The sequence below is a fragment of the Mobula birostris genome, chromosome 1 (genome assembly GCF_030028105.1).
Source record: "Mobula birostris isolate sMobBir1 chromosome 1, sMobBir1.hap1, whole genome shotgun sequence".
NCBI lineage: Eukaryota > Metazoa > Chordata > Chondrichthyes > Myliobatiformes > Myliobatidae > Mobula > Mobula birostris.
In genome coordinates, this window is record NC_092370.1 from 165733097 (window position 1) to 165753032 (window position 19936).

Consider the following 19936-nt stretch of genomic DNA (forward strand, 5'->3'; position numbering starts at 1 on the left):
TGAGAACTTGACTTTGAGAAAAGAGGAAGAACTTTTTGAGCTGCACTCTGATTGTGCACTCAAGATGAGATTTACTGACCGGCCCCTGGACAAGTTTTGGATTTCTGTGAAAAAAGAATTTTGTTGTATGTTTTGCTGTACATGTGATGGATGAATCTGAATCTATCATGTGAAAGGCCAGGAGAAAGGGAAGCCACCGTCCCAATGAGAGATATTCAACCCAGGAGATGGCAGTGTAGGTAGAGCAGTAGCAACGGATTAATGAGTAGAATTAGGGAGAGCAATGAATGATGCCATCACCAAGCTGTTGAAATGAATTAAGAGACAATAGAAAAGGGGCATTGGAGGCTGGAGAGCGTGGGATGGATGCAAGTGGACATGATAAAGAATTAGGAGTTAAGAGGGAACAGACCTTGTATTTCACTGATGCGTGATTGGAGGTCACCAGGGCAAAAGTGAGCACCCCCACCAACTGACCTTTCCTCCCATAAGTTGGCGACAGCACCACTGGATTAATGATAAAAATCTGGAGGGGTGACATTGTCAGGTAGTGAGGGTGGGGGTGGAGGCACGTGAAAACTTTACTGTACATGGCCGATGTCACCCTCTTCTGGTCAGATCTGAGGTTGGTTCACAGCTAACCATTTTGAGCTGGCTTAGGAGCTACAGTTAATCACGTGAACAGCAAGGGCTATTGGTCCTCTTCACCATCTGGTCTGTTTGCCTGAAGGTGCTGGGGATCTGGTTAGGAGGGGTTGAGGCATGCAACAAGAATTGACTGAAGTGGATTGGGAAAGTAAAACAGAAATTGGGATGCTCCCTCTCTATAATGGGGACGAATCTGATCATCAGGTGTGAGGTGCTCTCAGGGCTGCTGTTTTTGGCACAGGTGTGGACCTCACCCCCCTCCTCCAGTTTGGTAATCACCCAAGCTGTCTTCAAATTCATCTGGGGGAGGGGGTAAGTCAGATGGCTCACAGTACACAAGTCCCTGGACAATGGGGAAAACGTACCCAATGTCGCCCTCAACCCCTTGACCATCTTCATGTGTGGCTGCCTCATCTGTGTGTGGTATCTAAGTACATGGGCGCCAAGTACCGCTATGTGCCAGGGCTCTATATGTTCCCCGTATTACTACACAACCTGTCCTTCATGGAAAAGTTCTTCCAGACCAACTTCTTTGACCACAAGTCCATCAGACAGCAATCAGCACGGAATATCCCGTAGACACTGCAGGAGATGGACATGACGGACACGGTCAAGTGATTCCCTGAGCAGACTGTCCATACCACCTGGCAGAATGCCTCATCGCCAGATCTCACCCACAAGCACCAAGACCTTGCCCGGCTATAGTGAGCAGGGCACCTTGAGTCAGGCCCTTCTTACATAACTGGATCATCATCCCCACCGCGCGCTGCCTGCAGGGTGACTCGAGTGGGGATGAGACATTTGCTTACCTCCTTGCAGTCTGTGGGTTTGTGAAGATGTTGTGAAGAAAGATGCAAGGGCCTGTGTCAAGGTTCACCCCGAGCAGCTGCGTGACAGGCTGTCTGATTTCAGGGACACATTCACAGACAGACATCAAGTGCTCCTGGCAGGCCATCAATTCGATGAAGGATGTGCCTTGTCCTGCAAGAAACTTGTAGGTCTGCCAGCACATCGAGGAGTCTGTAGAGGAATGCTGCCAACTGGACACAATGGAGCTTGGTGCAGCCTCCAATAGGGCTTGGTGGGGAAGGACGACTTACAGGATTCTCCTTTTACTGGACAGGGAGGGGTTGTTGGTTGAGGAAGCCCCTCATTTATTGTAGTCATGTACCATCCCAGGAGGCCGCGTGAGTAGCAATAGTGTTATTGGTTATTAGGGATTGTAAAGGAACACCACTTAACACATTGACCGTGAATGTAAAAATGAAAAAGCATCACATGGTTTATACTTGTAAATTATTTTTTATTATGAATAAAGTTTATTTCGATATTTAAAAATTTGGTCCATCCCCAATTGATATCGTATGCGACATTCACCCAAGTGAAATGTAGGTAAAGTTGTACATTTACTACCGTCCATCAGGGTCTGTTTTCCCATTCATGGTCTTGCAAATACATAGTTCACTGAAAGTGATGTTCCAGGCAGAGAGGGTGGTGACGAAGTCGATTGCCTCACTGGTCGTCATCAGTCAAGACGTTGAGCGTAGGAGTTGGGAAGTTATGTTGAAGTTACTCGTTAAGACATTGGTTCAAAGGTACAATTCAATGTCAGAGAAATGTATACAATATACATCCTGAAATGCTTTTTCTTTGCAACCATCCATGAAAACAGAGGAGTGCCCCCAAAGAATGAACAACAGTTAAAAATTAGAACCCCAAAGTTCCCCCTTCCGCGTGTAAGCGGCAGCAAGCAACAATCACCCCTCCCCCCATCGGGAAAAAGAAAGCAACAGCACTGCCACCAAGCACTCAAGCATGAGCAAAGCAATAGCAAAGGTACAGACTTGCAGTTACCCCAAAGTCTTAGTGTTTCACCCAGTATTCAACATACCACAGGTTCTCTCTCTCCCTAATAAGGGAGAAAGAGATGTCTCCATTTTCCCAGCAAGCAAAAAACAACTCGCTGGCTTACAATGTTAAAAGTCCACCATGTTGCTTTTTTGGAGCTCTGTGCCCAAAAAACTGGGCACACAGTTGCAGATGTCCCAACTCCCCTGACGACACACGGTCTCCTGTCGTGACGCCAACCCTCGATCCGCCCGTCTCCAGAGCCCCGAGATCCTAGGCTTCTGAATCCAAGCCAGACTCTTAGGCCGAGCCTTTGGTGTTTTGAACAGTGGGCAGTTGTGAAACCCCAAGAGCGGGTCCCATTCCCACAAAGAACCGTAGTCAGCGTGTAACTCCAGATCAGGGTCTTCAAAAGAACCCTGAAAGGAAAAAATAGATATTAAAGATGGAAACAGAGCTGTTTCCAAAGATGCAAGCAAAGGAGTTGCCATTAGGCGCCATTAATCCTCCTAAGCTCAGCCTCATGGTGAGGCCTCATTTGTAGTATTGTGTACAGTTTTGATCACTCTACCATAGGAAAGATGTTATTAAACTAGAAAGAGTGCAGAAAAGACTTATTGCATTTGGCACCCTGAGTTACATGGAGAGGTTGCATAGACGAGGACTTTATCCCATGGAACATAGGAAATTGAGTGGTGACCTGACAGATCATGGGAGAAACAGAGGGTGAAAGCACAGCATTTTTTTTTCTAGGGAGGATGTGGTAAAAACAAGAAGGCATAGGTTTAAGATCAGAGGTGAGGGGTTTAAAAGGGTCATCAGGGACTGCTCCTTCACACAAAGAGTGGTGCATACTTGGAATGAGCTGCCAGAAAAAGTAGTTGAGGCAGGCACATTAACAACATTTAAACACCATCTAGATAAGTTTGTGGATGTAAGGGATTTGGTGTGCTATGGGCTAACACAGGCAGATGGGACTAGCTCACAGAACAACGCAGATAGCACGGAGCAGTCGGCCCGAAGGGCCTGTTTCCATGCTTTAAGATTCTATGATTCACACAATTGTGCACTTACAGTCCAAGAGTGCTGTGTGCAGTTCTGGATGGCACACTGTCTGGGAAAGACATCACAAACAAGAGAAAATCTGCAGATGTTGAAAATCCAAGCAACATTGAAAATCCAAGGCAACACACACAAAATGCTGAAGGAACTCAGCAAGCCAGGCAGCTTCTATGGAAAAAAGAAGTACTGCCTGATGAAGGGTCTCGGCCTGAAACGTTGACTGTACCATTTTTTGAATCTGTAATGCCTTCCATCGGTCATTTTACCCTATAATTCAATTACAGAACTCATTATGACTATATTTTTGGAATGGAGTCAGGTGGATTGAATATTTCCTATGACAGTGAGAAACATGTTGAGATATTCCAGTATTGCATGAAGAAAGATATTGAAGAATTTTGTTGGACATCCATCTGCACCGATATCGAGTCCTTTTCGTATCCATTTCTTAAAATTGTGTCTTGTATGCCATCATCAATTGGAGGTAATGTGGAGGTGAATTTCAATAGGTTTCAGTAGGTACATTTAATGTCAGAAAAATGTATATAATATACATCCTGAAATTCTTTTTCTTTGCAAATATCCATGAAAACAGAGGAGTGCCCCAAAGAATGAATGACAGTTAAATATCAGAACTCCAAAGCCCCCCTCCAGCTCCCCATCCCACAGATAAGCAGCAGCAAAGCAACAGCCCCCCCCCCTTTCTAAAGGATGATTCAAAGTCCTGGATTGATGGACCAAAGGCTTTACTGAGGTTAGGAATAAAATATAATGGTTGCCGCTGATCCCTGCATTTCCTTTGAAGTTGTCAGGCAAGAATGAGCATGGGCACTCTTCCTCTCGGTGGACCGAGTACACTGCGATTCTGGAAGGAGCTGTACAACCACTGGGATCAGCACCCCAGTGGCAACTTTCCAAGTGGCTGAAACTATGGTTAACATAGATTTGTTTCCCTTAATGGAAATGGTTATGGTTTCTTCATCTCTGGGTTCCCCTGGCATCTCCTCTTCTTCAGCAGGGATGCCATCAAATCCCAGTGTATTAAAGTTATTCATTTGGCATATGACCGACCACTGTTGGCTTCTTGTTGTTTGGGGTGGTAAAGGTGGTGAATAATTTATGTTTCTCTTGTGAATTCTGCTGATTTGATGTTATGTACAGTACCTGTGATGCCATTGCAGGTAAGTTTATCATTGCATACAGACACTTGCGCATATGACAATACAATTGACTTTGATTTTGTATTGAGGCTAATTTCCTGTGGAATGGAGTCTAGGACATCTACATCAAGGAGTAAATGGGAAATCTTAGAAAAGTCTTTTTGACAAAAGGCACAGATTGTCCTTCAGTACTTGATAATTTAACCTCTTTGCTCTTAATAGGTTGGTGATGGGGCCTTGACAGTACTGAAGAATCTGTGTGTTTCATGCGTTCAATGGATTGCTCGATCTCCTGCACCCTTTCCACCTGTCTGTTCTTGCATCCTTCATCTCCCACCTCAGGCTGAGGTCCCTACTGGATCCAGACCTTTACCGCAGAGTAGTTTCTTTGCCCTGGAAGTGTCATGGGGGGGGGACGCGCTGGGAGTGGACCCAAATGCAAGACACAGATACTGAAGTACTAGGAACAGGACTTGACTAGAAAGCTGGGACAAGAACACAGACTTGGGCTAGGACATTGGCCAGGCAAGTGGGACCAGGACTAGGAACTGGGAACTAGGAGCCTGGGCTTGGACTCCGAGCCAGAGACTGGACAAGGACCCAGAACCTGGGTCTTGACTCGGGCTCGGACCCCGGAACTAGGCGAGGACATGATGTGGCTACAGGACTGGACATGGCTTGGGTTCCTCAAGGCGGGGACACGACGAGGCTTGGGTTCCTCGAGGCGAGGACATGACGAGGCTTGGGTTCCTCGAGGCGAGGACATGACGAGGCTTGGGTTCTGGGTCCTCGTCTTGGGCTTGGACTCTGGAACTAGGTAAGGACAAGACATGGCTACAGAACAGGACGTGGAACTCCTGCACAGGACAAGGCACATGGACAGGACGAGATCACAAAGCCTTGACTTGGACAAGACGAAGTTCCTGGATGTGGCTTGGACAGGACGAGGTACTCCTGGGCTGGGCGAGGCACAAGGACAGGACGAGACCAGGAATGCAGAACACAGAGCCTTGGTCTTGGGAGACAGGAACGCAGAACACAGAGCCTTGGTCTTGGGAGACAGGAACGCAGAACACAGAGCTGAGACCCCTCCTTGGGAACAGGACGTAGGGCTGGGACTCATACACAGAACACAGAGAGACAGTTCCCGACACAAGATAGCGTCAAATGGCCGGACCTACCTAGCGAAGGCGTGGACACAGAGACGGTTCCCAACACAAGGTAGCAGCAAATAGCCAGACCTACCTAGCGAAGGCATGGATACAGAGACGGTTCCCAACACGAGGTAGTAGCAAACAGCTGGACCTGACTAGCAAAGGCCTGAACACAGATACAGTTCCAAACAACGAAAGACAGTTCCTTATCTAGGCACAGCAAGACTCCAGTCTTGCTCTGGTGGTGGAACTTGACAGTGATACAGGCGAGGATACAGGCAAGGCTTCAGGCAGAGATTGCAGGCAAGGCTTCAGGCAGTTGCAGGCGAGGAGGGAGGGGGGGGGATACAGTCTAGTTTTCTCAAGCTGAACCAAGGAGCTATTTATGTAGCCAGCCCAAAATGTGAATCAGCTGCCTCAATTAGAGCACCCAACAGAAAAAGGGAAAACCAGAAAACCTGGAACAAGGAACAATGGGCCAGACTGTGAACTGGAATCCGGACTTCATGGACCGGACCATGACGGGAAGTGTAGTGAAGCTTCCAATCTAGGAGCACCCTGAACTTGAGACTAATTCAGTCCTGGAACTCCACGTCATTCTCATCAACCCAATCCCATTGTTGTCTGGTACAGATGCCAAGATTGTCTTCACAGGTGCTACATGTGATAGACATCATAGCTTTGCAGACTCTATGGTTCCAGTTGTGTGGAATTTGACAAGTTGTCTCTGAGGCACTGACTGAGAAGATTTATTTTATCAGGGTTCTAGAAACCTTAAACGTTGACTTTCTTACATCAACATTTGTGTTGTCGCTGTTGTTATAGAGCCAGGCTAATGGAGATAACAGCAAGTAGAGCTACTGCATTATAATGTCAATTGTAACCCCTGAAGATGCCTGTTTCCTATGTGTTATGGACTTATCATGAAATGTTATGGGAGAAGGCAGGGAAATTGGATCGAGAGTGAAATGGATCAGCCATGATGAAATGGTGGAGCAGACTCAAAGGGCCAGATGGCCTAATTCTGCTCTTATCTTTTATGCTGTGGAGTTTTTATGTTTTCTCTGTGGGTGCTAAGGTTCAAAGTAAATTTATTATCGAAGTACATATATGTGCTTCCTCCCTCTTTGCAAAGACATGCATGGTGTCCATTTCAGCTTACGTGGCTGACCATTTGAGAGTATTGTCTGACCATTGTCAGTTTGTTAATGGGCTTAATGATACACTGAGAGATTGTTTAGTTTGAGGAATCTTGCAAGACAATATTCAAAAATAGCTCCTAGGTGAAGCACACTTGCATTTAAAAGAGCAGTTGAAATTGCTGTATCAATGGAAATAGCCGCCAGAGCTGCAATTGAGTTGCAGTCAGGAATGAAAGTGAGGATGAACAAAATTGCAATGTCTAAACAGGAAATTTCCTGGCTGAATAAATTGTGTTACCATTGTGGCAGGAGCTCACATTCACCAGACCAATGCAGATTTAAAGGTGAAACTTGTGAAGATGCAACAAAGAAGAGCACGTGCAAAGAGCAGACTAAAATAAACGGACTGCACAGGGAAGAGAAAAAGATAAAAAGTCAAGTTGCAATTTCAAGAAGAGCACTAATCTGTTTGCTGTTGATGAAAAATCTGATAATGATGAGAGTGATACAGGACTGCGTAGCCTTGAGACTTCTTATGTGAAAACTAACAATAGACCAGCAATATGGCTAATGTCAGAGGTGAATGGCAAAATAATGAAAATTGAATTGGACATTGGCTCATCTGTGCAGTCATTCCTAAATATGGATGGAATTAGACATATTACCTCCGCACCATATCATCCAGCTACAAATGGCTTGGCTGAAAGGTTTGTTCAGAGTCTAAAGAAAGCACAGTGAGTAATGTCAGCAGAACACACTTACACAGACACTGAATCAGAAGCTCGTCAATTTCCTTCTCACATATGGCAATGTAGCACACTTCACAATCAACAACTTACCAGCTGTGCTGTTCCTGGACCGTCTCTTGCGTTTAAACTCTGGATCTCCTCAAACTCAATCTCAGGAGGACTATGCAAAGCAAACAGCTAAGATAAATTGAAGGCTCCTCAAGCAATCTCCTCATTCCTGGACAAGCAGCCCAGGCAAGGATTACAGAGGTGATGAAAAATGAGGACTTGCCAAGATTAAGGACAGAACTGGACCACCCTCCTACGCAGTGGAGTTTGCGTCTGATATAATTTGGAGATGACACATTGATCAGTTGAGAGCAGAGTCGATTGTTAGGAAAGAAAGGTGCTACCACTGTGAGAACCAATTCCTGCAGTCTCAGAGTCAACTCCTACAACCACAATGAAGGAGGGCCCAGAACCTGAGATTGTTTCACAGCCACAAGTCACACCTGCAAAGCAGAATGATCCCTCTTGTCAGGAAAGACATTATCCCACAAGAGTAAGAAATCCTTCACAGTGATTAAATCTTTAGGCATTAAATAGTCAATTTAAAATTTCCTATACTGTGGATGTCCTTATATAAGTAGTTGTATTACATATAGTTGAGATGCATTCTATATTGAGTTGAAGCTTATACTATAGCTAAGCAGGGAGGAATGTTGTGTATTTACTATTTCAGTAATGTTTGAATAATATTGTAAATATATTGTTGATTAAGCATTCTTTATTTAACTAATTCATTTCGGGTTTTATGTAAAACATAAGTGAGTTGCATATGTCATGATGCTACCATGTGATACATGTGGGCTTCACTTAAAGTTAGTATAAAGTAAGACTCGCATCTCTTGGCGCTCTTGTTTTCCTTTTAATTAGTTTGTTTTGGAGTTAAAAATATAACATCTGCAGTCAACTAATCTGCCTGTGCGATATATGAACATGATCATAAATCTACTGTCATAAATCACAAGACTTCATTTTTCTTTTCCCTTATATTACTAATACAAAGCAATTTACTTGATATATCATTTGAGTTTATTTCCCATTGTATCTCATCTTTTTCTTTAATTATGTGCCTGTAGAATGCTTTGCTGTTTAATTTGATGGTTTCTGTTTGTATTCTTTAACTCTGTCTCATTCCCTTATTCTCCTTCACTTTCTGCCTGCTTGTGTTAGCCTTATTCATCATTTTTAGCTTTAGCCTCTTGTCTTCATCTATTTGTTTGTTTTATTGCTTAGATTGTTCTAGATTTTCTTTAGAAATATCTATCTCCCCTGAAATCATTGTATTGTTTCCTAAGGATGCCAATTTAACTTCTGTATTTCTATTCTCATCTCACTGAAGTCTACTTTTATCCAGTCCACAAAGTATTATTATTTCATTTATTTTTCAACCATTAAGGTATGATCAAATTTGCTTGGATGTTTACATGCTCTGCTTTGTTTCCTAGTACTAATTATGTTTGTTACTCCTCTCCTAATTGGCTTCTTACAGGAGAGGGGGCCCAGAACAAACTGTTAAAGGATCCACTCACTTTTCCTAATCTCTCCTTGCGACTAATGCGGAGGAAATTCAAATTTCCCGCTGTGCCCTCCGAGTAACCTGCATCAGATTAGTGACTCCAGTTGTGTTTCAGATTCTCTGTACATTCCCCCCAGTCACGTAGTTTGCTGTTAAGGTGGTTCTTCCTAGCTTATTATTATAAGTCATTTTAGAATGGTATTTATTCCTTCTGTCTGAGTGAAAACTGAGCTACTGTCACAATGAAGGAAGCTCTGAGCACCGCCAGAGATGGGGGAACAGTGGCATAACAGGCTGTAGGTTTTAGGTAGGTAATTTGATATTGGCATTTTAATAATGCTTACGTAATGATTTCTATATCCTCACCTTTAACTTTTCTGCTTCTCTGTCCCATTTGAGCTACAGACTGATTTGAAGTTTAGTTTTCTGGATTTAGTCCAGTTATGTAATCACTGCCCAAATGTGTCTGTCATTGAAATGAGCCTCACCAACAGCATTACTGGTGGCAACACAACCTTCCTGACTTCCTTTTTAAAGCAAGATCTTCCTAAGGATTGTGCTATCCATGGCCTACAGCAGTAGTAAAGGGGCAGCCAATAGGTGACTAATAGAGAGGGCCTGCCACACCTGTCTTTCCCATATGCTGTTGCCCATTTGAATCAGCAAGGTGCCAATCATTCCAATAGCTGATGTTATGGGTACTATTTCTTCCAGGTCACTGAAGTATGTCAGCTGATCAAATTAATAGCAACGCATTTGAGGGTGTTTTTAATGCTGCTGTTGTTGCTCTTTAGAAAGCTGATATAAGTCATTGCTGAATAATTGAAAACTTCCAACAGCCTGCTTATAGTAAGCCCATCCCAAGAGGCAGTCAACCTGGCATTGTAATGGTACTCAGATAATTTTTTTTTGCAACACAATCTTTCTCCATTAGGTTTGCAGATAGGGAGGGATGGACATTGACAGTGTACTGGATTAATCACGTTAGCTTCCTGTTGTATAGTGCTGGTTTGGACCACTGATCCAATCATAATCCTTGTGTGCTTCTTTGTCTAATTATATCCTAGGATTGCTTTCTGATCACCATAGAAATGTGTAAGGAGTTTCTTCATTTATGTTACTGTGTATGTTAATCAAAATGGCTTCTTTGTTATGTTATAATTAAACTGGTTTCTCTGTGATGTTAACTGCTAAGACAGTGATTCTCTTTCTAGCAGCTAGTAGCTTGTTTGGGTTATCCCTAATGATAATGAGGGAATGAACCAATGGGTGTTCATGTTATTCTTTTCTTGGGGTGATATTCTGTCTCATATGGCTGGGAAACGGTGCGTTTAGCGGGGAGTTGGAGGAGAGACCGGGTGGAAGATGGACGTGCTGGGGTTTTGGCGGGGAGTTGGAGGAGAGACCGGGAGAAGACGGACGTGCTGGAAGCGCTCTGGTAGATCACCTTGGGTCGTCCCAAGCAGTGAGTCGAGGGGGTCGGAATGGATCGCAGGGTGAAGAGAGAAGACGACGGGTATTTGAGCTCCAACTGTGTGCATGAAGAAATTGAACTTTGATAAGTCTGGCACCTTTTTCTTTTTTCTTTTATATTGTATCTCTATTAATCTCATAGTCCCAGTAAGATTTATAAAGTGTAATCTGTAAAGTGTACATTGTGTGCTGTCTGATACTTGATGTTTGAGGCCGTATCAGGTGGCATCGTACAGCAACCGACGCAACCGGGAGACATGGTTGGGCGGCGGACGGGGTTTCCCCTAGGTAAATACCCCTAGGATATAGGTAAATTCCCCTAGGATATAGCTGAGTGTCACAATGTAAAAATCTCAAAAACAAATCAGAAATGTTCACTTGCACCATCAATTGTGGGACTTCACAGTTATTTGTGAGACATTAGCTTATTAGAAAAAGCAATACAAGCACGTTAGAAGCATTAACAGGTAAAATATTACGCTATACATTAGGACAGATGACCAAATGCTTATTAAAGTATTTGTCTTTAAGTTAGACCTCTAAGGGAAATTTGGTAGCAAGATAATTCCCGAGCTTGGGATACAGTATTGGCAACTAAAAGCTTACTTAGAAATAGTGTCACTATTAATTGTTTGAAAATACTGAGAGGAACCAATAGAAAAGGTAAATAGCAGCGATTTCGCTCCTTATATTCGTAAGAGAGACACACTGTAGGTTGGTAAAATGAAGACATCATACAGCGTCTTTATCGCCTCATCTAAGCTGATACACATGCTCCAACCTGTACACAAGGTTCTTAATGTGGATTTAAGAAACAAACATAACAGCACCGGATAAACCATGTCTGCTTCTAGAGACTATTATGGGGCATGGTCTCAAAGGAAAAGCCTGGTCTTTCAGAAATGAGCTGAAAACCTCTTCAATAGTAAAGCGCAAGAGTATTTTAGAACTTTCGTCCACAAAATGGTGATTGCTAATTTAAATTGGAGTGAGATTTATATTCATCAAAATTATGAAGGGATATGGAACAAAGTCAGCCATTTTTTTTGAGAGATAGTTGTAACAATCTCAAGGAGTTAAGTCATCCTTTCCCGTTCCTATATATATAGCTACCAAGGGATAGGATTGTCACACACCTACGGGGACAGTGGATGTCATACACACAGGAATGGGTGTTGCTGAGGAGATGGTAGCCAGTGATCCTACACCCAAGACAGGGATATTGTGCCATAAGACATGTAATGACTTGAAAGAAATGGACAAGGTAAGATCTGCTGTTAGAAACACAATGCTCCACTTACAAATGGAAATAAGGAAGTAAGAAGCAGAAACAGACATGTTTAGTCTGTTGTTCCTTTCGATAAGATCACAGCAGATGTTATCATAGCCTCAGCTCCACTTCCCTCTTTGATACTCTTAACATGACTCCACACTGAAAAATTGGTTAATTGGTAACTAGTTTATTGTTGTCATGTGTACAATGAAAAAGACTTGTTTTTCAATGCCATCAATACAGATAATTTCAGCACAATGCAGCACATTGAAGTAATACCAGGATCAAGCAAGAACAGATTACAGAATAAAGTGTTACAATGTCACATACCCCGTGACAGGTTAAAGATCCAGCAGAAATGAGAAACACTTTGGAGTCCGGTATTGCTATTAACTAATGGTATTTATTAGTAACTACACAATACAGTAATATAAATGCAGATATATCAAACAGATTAGCAATGATTTTATATATATATATATATGTGTGTGTGTGTAAATATATGAAACCCAAGCTTCTTCAAGTCTGGGGGTAAATAGATAGTCTTACAAAGATGAGTAAAGTTCAGTTCAGTTCGTGCTATTGAGTTGAGTAGTGATGGAGAGAGAGAGAGAGAGGGAGAGATTTGAGTCTTCAGGTGAGCTGCCGTGGTCGATCTCCCGTTGTCCTCCGAAATCCTTTAGAAGTCACCAACTGTGACCACAACAAAGGAGACTGTTCTTCTGTGGTGGAATTATCAACCCAGGCGAGGGTCGGACACATGAGTAACTCCCCACTGGTCACACCCTTTTCACACTGCGAGAGCCACTGATCAATCCTCCAAAACCTACCTTTTCTGTGGGCACAACAATGCTCATTCAGTGTCCAAAACCAGGTGTCTGTAGGTCTAACAGCTGACCTTCTATTTATCTCACCGTGCTGAACACCAGCTGTCTATCAAGCAGCTCCTCCCTTCTCTCTCTGTAAGAACTTGGAAGCTGCCAGTGTCCCTTGCAAAGTGTAAGCATGCTGCAGAGAAACTATAACACCAACTCAAAGCAGTTTTCACCTCTCTCTCTCTCTCAATAACAAGGTGTTTGGTGTTGAACAACTCTCTCTCTCTCTCTCTCTCTCTCTTTAAAAGTACAGTTCATAGGGGTAATTCAGGACCCCGTCACAACAATTACAGGGAAAGTGCAGTGGAGGCAGACAATTTGGTGCAAGGTCATAACGAAGTAGATTGTGAGATCAAGAGTTCATCTTATCATACAAGAGCTCTGTACAATATTCTTATAACAGCAATACAGAAGCTGTCCTTGAGTCTGTTGTTACGTGCTTTCATGCTTTTGTATCTTCTGCCCAATGGGAGGGGGAGAAGAGACAATGCCTGTGGTAGCCTTTGTTTGGTTGGCAGCTTTACCAAGGCAACAAGAAGTGTAGACAGAAGCCATGGAGTGGAGAATGGTTTTTGTGATGTGATGAACCGTGTCATTAACTCTTTGTACATTCTCGCAGTCTCAGGCAGAATAGTTGCCATACAGAGCATGATGGATCTGGATAGGATGCTTTCTATGGTGCATCTTCAAAAACTGGCGAGGTCAATGGGGTCACACAAAATTTCTTCAGCCTCCAGTGGAAATAGAGGCATTGGTGCACTTTCTTGGTTACAGTGTCTATGCGGTTCGACCAGGACAGTCTATTGGTAATCTTTACTCCGAGGAACTTCAAACTCTCCCCCGCAGCACTATTGATGTTAACAGAAGCATGTGCACTACCTGCTGTTTCTGAAGTCAATAACCAACAAAACAAATGTCTATCACAGGCTTGAATATATTCATTGACTTCATCTCCAAAGCTCACTGGAATAGTGACTGAAGATGAAACCATCGTTAATCAATGTATCTAGTGTTACATTCATCAATCACTCAATAATCTGCTGAAAGACAGTAGGTGCTCAGACGACCCTATGACTCTTAATGAAGAACAACTGAAAGTGTTTCAAACTTTAAAAGTAACATTGAGCACTATGTCATCATGCTACCATGTGATACGTGCACGCCCCACACAAGGTAATCACAAAGTTAGACACATTTCAGACTCCCTTGTCTTTCTTTGAATTATTTTAATGTTTTGAAGTTATAAAACATAATAGTGGCAACGAGGTATTTTAAGAACAAACCTGATATGACTACCGACATGCTAAAGCACAGCGAGGATGGCAACTTTAAAAAATCGCAGCAAGAAACAGTCAATTTTTAAATTAAAAAAGAGCACAGCACAGCACCTACAGAGACAGTTGAGTTAAAAAAAAGGCAGTAAATGAAAAAATTCAGTATTTATAAATAGTGAGTACTGGGTGATAATAATCATAAAAAATGTAGAAATGGCTAGCTACATCAGGAAGATAGACACATTTGATTACACAACATAACTGGATTTTATATACTGAGCAGATGGAACATTATTTTGAAGCAAATGAAATAGTGAATGAGAAGCATGTACTGATTTTGCTGAGTGCATTGGGTTTAAAGGCATACGGTTTGCTTCGAAGCTTAACTGCTCCAAGCAAACTAGGAGAAATGAGCTTTGCTAATATTGTGAAATTAACGTAGGAACATTTATAACTGAAGGCATTCTTGATTGCAGAATGCTTTAGGTTTATAAGCAGAATCAAAAGAAAGGGGAGTCTATTTCAGCATATGTGGGTGAATTGAGATTGAGCGTTGTCAGTTCAGTAGTGGGCTTAATGATACACTAAGAGATAATTTAGTTTGTGGAATCTTAAAAGAAAGCATTCAGAAATGGCTCCGAACTGAAGCAGTTGAAATTGCAGTTTTAATGGAAACCACAGACAGAGATGCAACAGAGTTACAGACAGAATGAAAGAGAGCATGAACAAAATTGGAACGTTTTTAAACAGAAACCAGCCTGGCCAAACAAATTTTGTTACTGTTGCAGCAGGAGCTGACATACACCAGACCAACGCAGGTTTAAAGACAAACTCGCAGAAAATGCGTACAAAGAGTATTTTGGGCAGACAAAAATAAATGGACTGCACAGAGAAGAGAAAAAAATCAGTCAAGTTGCAGTTTCAAAATGAGTACGAATCTGCATGCTGTTGATGAAAAATCTGATAATGATGAGAGTGATGCAGGACTGAGTAGCCTTGAGATTTACTATGTAAAACCTCGCAATACTCAAGCGATATGGCTTATACCAGAAGTGAATGCCAAATTAATTAAAATGGAATTGGGCACTGGTTTGGCAATTTCAGTCATTCCACAAAATGAGCTTGAATGACATTTCGAAGATACTGAAGCTTGCAGATATCCAACCAAGAACTTACACTGGAGGAAAGATAACTCCTGTAGGAATAATATTTGTAACAGTGAAATACAACACACAACAAGCCACATTGAGCTTGTATATGGTATAAACAGGAGGATTGGCATTATGGGGCATAATTGGCTGAGGCAACTACAACTTGACTGGAGATCCATTCATCATTTACATGCCACATTCCTGCAATGAAGCCAACTGAAATTGAATTAGGATACGTACTGGATGATGCCACAGCAGTGTTCAAGGATGGCATTGGAAAACTCAAAGATATCAAGGGTAAAATAGTGTTAAATGAAAATGCCGCACCCAAGTTTTGCAAAGTTGATCCAGTTCATTATACCATCAGTGATAGTAACCAGTGAGAAAAATCACATGGAGGCTGAAGGAATTCTTTCCAAGATTGAGTGGAGTCCATGGGTAACACCAGTGGTCCCAGTAGACAAGAAGAATGGATCTGTCAGGATCTGTTGTGATTTTAAGGTCACCATCAACCGAATCCTGAAAGTAGATCAGTACCCTCTGCCCAGGATAGAGGATACATTTGCAAATCCTTCTGGAGGAAAAAAACTTCAGAGAAGTGGACTTAGCTGAGGCCTACTTGCAGATGGAGATGGAAGAAGACTCCAAAGTATTTCTCAACATAAAAGGCTTTATTGCTATAATGGACTTATTTTTGGAGTAGCATCTACACCTGCGCTCTGGCAGAAAGTTATGGACCAAGTACTGCAAGGCTGTCCAGGCACTCAGTGTTGTTACCTGGATGATATCATTTTTACCAGTAAGGATTACAAGGAATATCTCCAAAACCTCAAGACAGTGTTAAAAAAATGAGAAGATTATGGACCCAGAGCATGACATGACAAGGGTGAATTCTTTGAACCAAGCATCACTTACTGCGGCCATACTATTAACACACAAGAATTACTCACGTGTGCTGAGAAAGTTCAAGCAGTGGTGGATGCCCCAAAGCCAAAGGACATGTCACGGTTGTGGTCCCTTTTAGGATTTGTCAATTACTATAACAGGTTCCTGCCAAACCTGGCAACTGTGCTCCATCCCTTGGACTCAATACTGCAGATTGGGAGGAAATCACAATGGACAAAGCAGTGTGAAGTGGCTTTCCAAAAGGTAAAGGAAATGGGGAATTCAGGCACTGTACTGACACATTATGATCCATATCGTCCAGTGAAGCTTGCCTGCGATGTTTTGCCTTATGGTATAGGTGCAGTCATGCCGCATGTTGTGAGTGATAGAAGTCAACATCCCATAGCTTTTGCATCAGGTTCTCCTACCGTTGCAGAGAAAAAATATGCCCAGGTTGACAAAGAGGCCAAGATCTTGAAGCTTATTAATTAGTTTTAAGGAGATGATTGTATTGAAAGCTGAGCTGTGGTCAATAAACAGCATCCAAATGTATATATCTATGCTGTCCAGGTGTTCCAGGGTTGAGTGAAGAGCCAATGAAATGGGATCTGCTGTGGATCTGTTGTGCAGATCTTAGTCATTTCTCAGGCAGGGCTTGATATGTTTCATTACCAATCTCTCAAAACATTTCATATCTGTGGATGTCAGTGCTACTGGATGATAGTCATTGAAGCAGGTTACCACGTTCTTTTTTTTTTAATTTATTTATTCATTTACGGGTGGTGGGCATCACCAGCTAAGCCAGCATTTATTGTCCAACCCTAGTTGCCCTTGAGAAGGTGGTGATGAGCTGCCATCTTGAACCGCGACAGTACTTGAGGTGTAGGTACACCTACAGTGCTGTTAGGGAGAGAATTCCATGATTTTGACCCAATGACAATGAAGGGATGGCGATATGTTTCCACGTCAGGATGGTGAGTGACTTGGAGAGGGATTTCTAAGTGCTGGTGTTCCCAGGTATCTGCCGTTCTCGTCCTTCTAGATGGTAGTGGTCGTGGGTCTGGAAGGAGCTGCCTTAGGAAATTTGGTGTATTGTTGCAGAGCATGTTGTAGATAGTACACACTGCGGCAACTGTTCTTTGATGGTGGAGGGATGGGATGTTTGTGGAAGGGGTACCAATCGAGTTGGCTGCCTTGTACTGGATGCTATCACACTTGTTGAGTGTTGATGGAGCTGCACTGATCCGGGCGAGTGGTGAGTACTCCATTACACTCCTGACCTGAGACTTGTAGATGGTGGACAGGCTTTGGGGAGTCAGTAGGTGAGTTACACACCACAGGATTCCTAGCCTTTGATCTGTTCTAGTAGCCACCGTGTTTATATGGCTAGACCAGTTCAGTTTCGTGTCAATGGTAACCCCCAGGATATTGATAGTAGGGGATTCAGTGATGGTGATGCCATTGAATGCCAAGGGGTGATGGTTAGAGCCTCTGTTGTTGGAGATGGTCATTGCCTGGTAGCTGCATGGCTGGACTGTTACTTGCCACCTGTCAGCCCAAGCCTGGATATTGTCCAGGTTCTGCTCTATTTGGGTATGGATATGAAATGCTTCACTATCTGAGGAGTCATGAATGATGTAGAACATCAAGCAGTCATCTGTGAACATCCCCACTTCTGACCATATGACGGAAGGAAGGTCATTGATGAAGCAGCTGAAGATGATTGGTCCTAGGACACTTCTCTGAGGAACTCCTATAGTGATATCCTGAGGGTGAGATGAGTGACGTCCAACAACCACAACCATCCTCCTTTGTGTCAGGTATGATTCCAACCAGCGGAGGGTTTCCCCCTAATTCCCATTGACTCCATTTTATCTAGAGCACCTTGATGCCATGCTTGATCAAATGCTGCCATGATGTCGGGGGCTATCATTCTCACCTCACCTCTGGCATTTAGCTCTTTGGTCCATGTTTGGACCAAGGAGGTGATGCAGTCAGGAGCTGAGTGGCCTTGACGGAACCCAAACTGGGCATCCGTAAGCAGTTTATTGTCGAGTAGGTGCTGCATGATAGCACTGTTGATGACCCCTTCCACTACTGTGCTGATGATTGAGAGTAGGCTGATAGGGCAGTAATTGTCTGGGTTGGACTTGTCCTGTTTCTTGCGTACAGGACATACCTGGGCAATTTTCCACATTACCGGATCGATGCTGGTGTTGTAGCTGCATTGGAACAGCTTGGCCAGTGGCACAGCAAGTTCTGGAGCACAAGTCTTCAGGACTATTGCCAGGATTTTGTCTGGGCCCATAGCCTTCGCAGTATCCAGTGCTTTCAAACATTTCTCGATATCACATGGAGTGAATAAGATTGACTGCATACTGACATCTGGGATGCTGGGGACTTCTGGAGGAGGCCAAGCTGGATCATCTACTCAGCACTTCTGAATGAAGGTTGTTGCAAATTCCTCAGCCTTATCTTTTGCGCAGGTGTGCTGGGCTCCTCTATCGTTGAAAATGGGGATATTTGTGGAGCCGTCTCCTCCAGTGAGGTGTTTGGTTGTCCACCACCATTCATGGTTGGATGTGACAGGACTACAGAGCTTAGATCTGATCCGTTGGTTGTGGGACCACTTGGCTCTGTCTATTTCTTGCTGCTTATGGTGTTTGGCATGCAAGTAGTCCTGTATTGTGACCTCACCAGGGTGACACCTCATATTGAGGTATGCCTGGCGTTGTTCTCAGATTGCTCTCCTGCACTCTTCATTGAACCAGGGTTGATCCCCTGGCCTGGTGGTAATGTTAGAGTGGGGGATATGCTGGGCAATGAGGTTGCAGATTGTAGTTGAGTATAATTCTGCTGCTGATGGCCCACAGAGCCCCAGCGATGCCCAGCCTCGGGCTGCTAGAACTGTTGAAAGTCTATCCCATTTAGCACGGTGGTAGTGCCACACAATGCAATGGAGTGTTTCTTCAATGTGGAGACAGGATTTAGTCTCCACCATACTGTGCGGTGGTCACTTCTACCAATGCTGTCATGGACAGATGCTTCCGCGGCAGGCAGGTTGGTAAGAATGAGGACAAGTGTGTTTTTCCCTCTTGTTGGTTCCCTCACCACCTGCTGTAGTTCCAGTCTAGTAGCTATGTCCACTAGGGTCCGACCAGCTCGGTCTCTGGTGGGACTACTGAGCCATTCTTGGTGATGGACATTGAAGACCCCACCCAAAGTACATTCTGCACTCTTGCCACCCTCAGTGCCTCCTGCAAGTGCTACTCAACATGGAGAAGTACTGATTCATCAGTTGAGGGAGGATGGTACATGTAATCAGCAGAAGGTTTCCTTACTGTGTTTAACCTGGTGCCATGAGACTTCATGGGGTCCAGAGTCAAAGTTGAGAGTTTCCAGGGCAACTGCCTCTCTACTGTATACCACTGTGCCACCACCTCTGCTAGGTGAGTCTCGGAATGGCTTTTTGGAAGTCGTACTAGACCTCTTGTAACTGTCTTGGTCACCAGTCTTGAGACCCTCTGATCTGACCCTCACAGATTACAGATCTCATGGTTCATCCAGGGCCTCTGGTTGGAGAGAACTGAATGACTTTGTGGGGACGCAGTTGTATACAACTGTTTTTATAAAGTCCATGACAACTGTGGTGTATTCATTCAGATCCACAGATGAATCCTT